Genomic DNA, 6,747 nt, shown 5'->3' on the forward strand with positions numbered 1-6,747 from the left:
ACTGAAGAATTGAATGCTAACTCTGGATGATTGCTACAATATATTTTCTGATTAAATTCAATCTACAATCATTCCTTATGTGTCTAATTATCTTCCAAGTTCTCTGGAGATGCCAAGGCCCCAGGTCTAAATGCTCTCTTGGATGAGCTGGAGAGCATGGAATTCAGAACGCATGGATGAAGGATGCAAATTCCACACTAGCGAGGGGAGAAACTATTTTAAGTACTTCATACAGATTGCAGAACAGTCTTCCAATATTGTCACACAACTCAAACATTTTTTAAATCTATCAGCTATTTCTAAGGGGTATTTTGGCAGCATTAAAATAAATGAAAAAAAATCAGGATTAGTACTAGTTCACAGGATGTAAAATTTATCTTAAAGGATGCACAGACCAACGGAATCCAATAGTTCTCACAGAACTGGGTACAGTAACCCGGGCCTTTCATTGCAGCAGGCGGATCTCTGTGAAATCCTGGTTAGTCTGGTCTGCGCAGTGACTTCCAGGATAGCTTGGGGTCACAGGGTGACGTTATCTTAATGAAAAATAAATAAATTAATAAACAAATCCCTACTGAGTTTCCACGCTTACACTCTGATTCTGAGTACCACAGATCCTGTTCCTCCTGGAGTTCAGTGCTACAGTTTCCCAAGCATGTGAATTTCCCTGGCCCACCTCTGGTTCCCTTAAACCCCTCTCCACTGACCCAGGAGAATTCTGAAGGCCTACCCACCTGAGGTCCCACACCACACCTCTCCACGTGGCGGTATGGCTCCAGTGACCCTTTGTGTTCCTGCGCAGACCCTGGGAGGTTTGACTCTCCTCTGGTCCTGAAATAAAGTGCTCCACCGGATGTCTCTGCCTCTCCAAATTCTCTGTTCAAAACAAGACTATGCGGCCTCGCGGGCTCTGGCGGTTCCGAACCACACCTCTCCACGTGGTCCGTATGGCTCCAGTAACTTTTTGTGTTCCAGCTCAGACCCTGAGAGATTTGACTCTCCTCTGGTTCTGCAACGAAGTGCTCCACCAGATGTGTCTGCCTCTGAAAATTTTCTGGTCAAAACAAGACTCTACATGGCCTCTCTGGCTCTGAAACTCCGCCCCTTTTCCAGTGTGGCACTCTTCTAACCACGCCCAGGTCACACCCCTCCTTCAATGCCGCTGCCTTTTCCTGCACTTTTTCCTTTTTCTCTTTGTTCCTAAACTCCTCTGACCCAGGTGTGTGTCCCTACCTAAATGAGACCCGGCCCCTCCCACCCTGCCTCAGATTCCTCCTACCTACCTCCAGCTTTCAGTCTAGATTTGGGTTCACCCTACAGGGATTGTGAGGTTGCTATGCACTTAGAGCAGACCCTACCCAAGTAGAGCACAGTGTTGTGGGGACCGAGTTCCCAAACCAGGGAAAGAGGATCTTTGGAAACTTGATATTAAAGAAGATTTGAGAAGCTGCTGGAAATAGCACATGCTGTATTCACTAGCACACAGGCCCCTAGGCAGAGGACAGCTTGTGCCATTGGTGAAGTCCCCCCACCCAAAAAAATAACCTCCATCTTAAAACTGAACATTCCACAAAGGTTGATCAACTGATTAGAACTGCAGCGAATAAGAACTTGGAAGGTTGCATGTCCAGAGCCTGATTACCAGTTATTCTGAGCAGTGTTTAGCTGCAAAACAGCCACTCTTTGCCCTCCTTTGTTTCTAACATGAGAGTTAGCATGAATCACGGAATGGGCTTTTCATAACTCCGTGTGAGAATTCCAATTACCATCTTTGACAAGTTGCCAGCATCTGCCCTTACCAAAAGAGCTCCAGCTGTTCTGGATTCTATGGTGTCAAGACCTGCAAGCGCTGCCTTAGAGAGGGAGAGGAGATGATGGAAGTCTACTACTTTTCCATCTCCTCTGAGTTAAATAGACATTATCTCCTCCATGTTTGTCCCAGAAGTCTAGCAACCAGGCAGGCAGCAGATGCCTGTTTCTATCTGTAATGCTTTCCTAGCTCCCCCAGCTCTGTCATTTTAAGGACATATGCTTGGTCCTTGTCCTTTGCCCTGGGGCCTGGTTATTCTGACAAGGGGCTGCTACAGCACTATCTTCTGCTGAATTACTGGTTGAGCATGCAGAGGCAGGGATTCCGGCTCCTCCTCCCAGACTCAGCTCACACACCTTAGCTTCCCACCTCAGGGTGCCTTCCAGTCCAGCCTTTAGTGCCATCAGGAAAAGTCAGGGTATCTTCCCACCATTATTTATTTCTTTCCAGACAAATCATCTGCCAGGAACCCCAGAGCCTTTTCCATGGACTCAGTCATCCAGCCACATCATCCCAGCTTTCCACTGGGTCCAGGAGACAAGAATCGCTGGCCCATGATACCATAGGGTGTGTTTGGAACACCTCTCTGAGCCTCTCTCTCTCCATGAAGGAGGAAGGTTCAATGACTCTTTGGGAGGAACGCTGCCAAGGATAATGTCAAATGTGGCGGCCCGAGTTCTTCTGCCTGAGATGGATGGTCTCAGGGAGCTGTGACATTAAAGAGTAGTGGAGCCATTGTGAACATGATGTGCTTTCCTCATCAACACACAGGATGAGAGCTTGTGCCCTTAATCTTGAGGATATTTTATAGGAAATCTCACAAACATGGATGTGCCAAAACTCATTCTGTATCAAATTACATAAGAGCCATGTTTATTCTCACTGTTTATTCTCAGTTCCTAGGACACTATGAAAAGGCCACCTCAAGGAGTAATTTTGTATGTTCAAACATTACCATGTTCTCTAAACTTTTATCTGGCCCTCATGGCCTTGAGTTTCTTTGTGCCTCCCACCTCCTGGCTTCCCAACATAGGATCTATTCTATTGAGACACCATTGAGATGCACAGCCTGATACCTAACTTTGGGATTTCTTCTACCTGTTAAAATCTGGCCTAAGACAGCAGCACCACTCAAGAAACCCAGGTCCAATTCCCAAAATGAAAATATGATAAACACATAATTACCATTCTTTTAAAAAATTATGTGTATGGATGTATTGCCTTCATGTATGTAAGCATACCCATGCTGTGCAAGGCCCTCAGAGGCCAGAAGAGGGTGGCAGATTCCCTGGAAAAGAGTTATGGATGGTTATTACTTGCCATGTGGGTGTTACGATTCAAATCCTGGTTCTCTGGAAGGGCAGCCTGTGCTCTGAACTACTGAGCCATCGTCCCAGCCCCAAATTACCAATTCTTTATCAACTTCCCCTACGAGAAGGACTTATATGAAATTCAACCTACAGAATTAAAAACCACAGAAGAACAGTTTAAAAATACATCCAAAGAGTTCAAAGACTATAAAGAGGAAAAACCAAAAATGTGAACGATCTCAAAGAGGGCAGGAACAAAGGTAAGAAATTCCAAAGAAACATAAGGAAATGACTGAATAAAGTAATGACGACAATGAAGGGTATGAAATATTACTTCAATAAAGACTTAGAATCCCTAAAGAAAACTTCAACCTGAAGTGAAGCAAGAATTGAAAAACTCGATCAGCCTAATTAAAAAGAGCAAACCAGCAATGGAAACGCTCATCAGAAGACTAGATCAGGGATGGTACAGAATATGAAGGCTTGAAGGTAGGATGGAAATCCAGGATCACTCAGTCAAAGAAAAGAATACAATAAAGAAAGAGAAAGAAATGCTCCATGCTGTAGCATTAGTAAAACACAACAGTGAATGTAAGACTTTATCTTTTACATTACTATGAAATTCCTCTAAAACTTGATACAGTGTCACCATGGAGAGATTTTAAAATAAGATGGATAACCTTTTCCTTCTCTATGCAAATGAGGTGACAGTAAAAAAGAAGGCAGTGAACAGGAGGGAGAAGTTTCCTTAAGGGACACGTTATAACAGAGTGCAGATTAACAGTTCCCATTCTGTGGATTTTCTCTTCACTTTGTTGATTCTTTCTTTTGCTGTACAGATTTTTTAATATAATGAGGTCCCACTGTTGATTGCTGACCTTAATTCTTGAGCAACTGCTGTCTGTCTCCGAAAATCCTTTCCTACACCTGTATCTTGAAAGTGACTGGCAATGTTTCCTTCTAATAGTTTCAGGATTTCCAGTTTCACACAGAGGTCTTTGATCCATTTGAAGTTGACTTTTGTGCAAGGTGAAAGATAAGGATGTCCTTTCAATCACCATACTGAAAGTGTTGATCAGTTCTAGGAGTTTTCTGGTGGAACTTTTGGGATCTCTTAAGTATAGTATCATATCTTCAAAACGTGATAGTTTACCTCTTCTTTTCCAATTAGTACTCCTGTAATTTCCTTCTCCTGTCTTATTGCTCTAGCAAGAGTCTCAAGCACTATGTTGAAAAGGAGTGGAGATAGTGGACAGCCTTGTCTGGTTCCTGATTTTAATTGGGGATACTTCCAGTTTTTCTCCATTAAGAATGATGTGGGCGGTGGGTTTGTTGTATATAGTTTTAATTATGTTGAGGTATTTTCCCTCCACTCCAATTCCCTCTAGGACATTGAACATAAATGCATGCTGAATTTTGTCAAAAACCTTTTCTGCATCTATTGAGATGACAACGTGGTTTTGTCTTTGAGTCCATTTATATGATTAATGATGTTTATTGACTTGTGTATATTGAACCATCCCTGCATTGCTGGGATAAAGCCTACTTGATAACGGTGAATGATCTTTTTGGTGTGTGTTTGTATGTGGTTTGCAAGTATTTTGTTGAAAATTTTTGCATCTATGCTCATTAAGGATATGGGTCTACAGTGGGTTTTTTTTTTTTTTTGGTCTTTAGCCAGTTTGCATATGAGAGTGATGCTAGCTTCGTAGAAGAAATTTGGGAGTTCTCCTTCTCTTTCTATCTTTTTTAAAAATTTAGGTAGTATTGGTTGGAAGTCTTCTTTAAATGTCTGGTAGAATTCTGCTGTAAAGCCATTTGGGCCTGGGCTTTTTTCAGTAGGGAGGCTTTGTATTACTGTGTCAATTTCCTCATATGTTATGGGCCTGTTTAAACTGTTGACCTCTTCTTCTTTTAACTTTGGTGGTTCCCATGATTTTAGATATCCATCCATTTCTTTTAGATTTTCAAATTTGGTAGCATATAGGTTTTTAAAACATTCCCTTATAATGGTCAGCATCTCTTAGGTTTCTATTGTGATGTTTCCCCTTTCATCTCTGATTTTGTTGATTTGGAGTTGCTTTATTTATTTTGCTTAACTGGGCTAATGGTCTGTCTATCTTGTTTAGCTTTTAAAAGAATCAGTTTAGATTCATTGATTCTTGTATTGTTTTCTTTGTTTCTATTTCATTAGTTCTGCTCTGATTTTTGTCATTTCTTCTCTTTTTCTGGGTTTGGGTTTCATTTCTTCTTTCCTTTCCAGGGTCTTAAGTTTCAGTGTAAGGTCATTTATTTGGGCTCTTTCTAATTTTTTAATGTAGCACTGAAATCTATAAACTTACCTCTTAGGACTGCTTTTAAAGAGTCCCAGAGACTGTGCTGTGTTGTATTCTCCTTTTCATTGAATTCCAGGAATTCTTTTATTTCTTTCTTAATTTCTCCTTTGATTTGCTCGTTGTTTAGCAGTGTGTTATTGCATTGCAACAAGTTACTTTAGTGACTAGGGCTTTGTCCAGTATTGATTTTCATCTTTATTGCATTGTGGTCTGATAGAATGCATGGTATTGTTTCAATTTTTTGTATTTGTTGAAGTTTGTTTTTGCCCCACTATGTGATCAATTTTTGAAAAAGTTCTATGGGGTGCTGAGTAGAAAGTGTATTCTTTGGTGCTAGGGTGGAATATTTAAAAGATGTCTGTTAGGTCCATTTGGTGTATGGTATAATTTAATTCAGACATCTCTGTTTATTCTAATATGGAGACAGTGGGGTATTGAAGTCCCCTACTATTACTGAGTTGGGGTTAATGTGTGTCTTAAAGTCCTGTAGTGTTGTTTTAATGAAATTGGGTGCACCAGAGTTTGCTGCATATATGTAAAAGATTGCAATATCTTCTTGGATAACTGTTCTTTTATCATGATGTAGTGACCCTCCTTATCTCTGCTGATTAGTTTTACTTTGAAGTCTATTTTCTCAGACATTAGAATTGCGACCCCTGCTTGTTTCTTAGTGCTATTTGCTTGGAATGTTCTTTTCCATCCTCTTACCTTGAGGTAGAGCTTGTCCAGGCTGGAGAGATGGCTCCGTGGTTAAGAGCACTGACTGCTCTTGCAGAGGACCCGAGTTTGATTCCCAGCACCCACTTGGTGCCTATGAATCATCCTTAACTCAAGTTCCAGGGGAATCCGAAGCCCTCTTCTGACTTCTGTGGCATTGTACGACATGGGTGCACTCACATACACACAGGCAATACACTCATACACATAAAATAATAAAAGTAATTAAAAAAAAATTTTTTTAAAGGTAGTGCTTGTACATGAAGGTAAGATGAGTTTCTTGCAGACAGCAAAGAGATAGATTTTGTTTGTTAATCCATTCACTTAGAATGTGTCTTTTAACTGGAGAGTTCAGTCCATTGATATTGGAGGTTATTATTGAAAGATGTGTATTGGTTGCCATCATTTTGATTTCTGTTTGTGTTCTCTGTCTTATATTGTGTTTCCTAGATTATACCTTTATTTATTTTCTTTCATTGCCCCTGGCATATTGTTGTGTCTCTCTGTATTACTTCAAGTACTCTTTGAAGGGCTGCTGTTTTGGACATGTATTCTGTCAGGTTATTTGTGTCAT

This window comes from Nannospalax galili, unplaced genomic scaffold, assembly GCF_000622305.1.
Source record: "Nannospalax galili isolate Female #2095 unplaced genomic scaffold, S.galili_v1.0 scaffold1442, whole genome shotgun sequence".
Classification (NCBI taxonomy): domain Eukaryota; kingdom Metazoa; phylum Chordata; class Mammalia; order Rodentia; family Spalacidae; genus Nannospalax; species Nannospalax galili.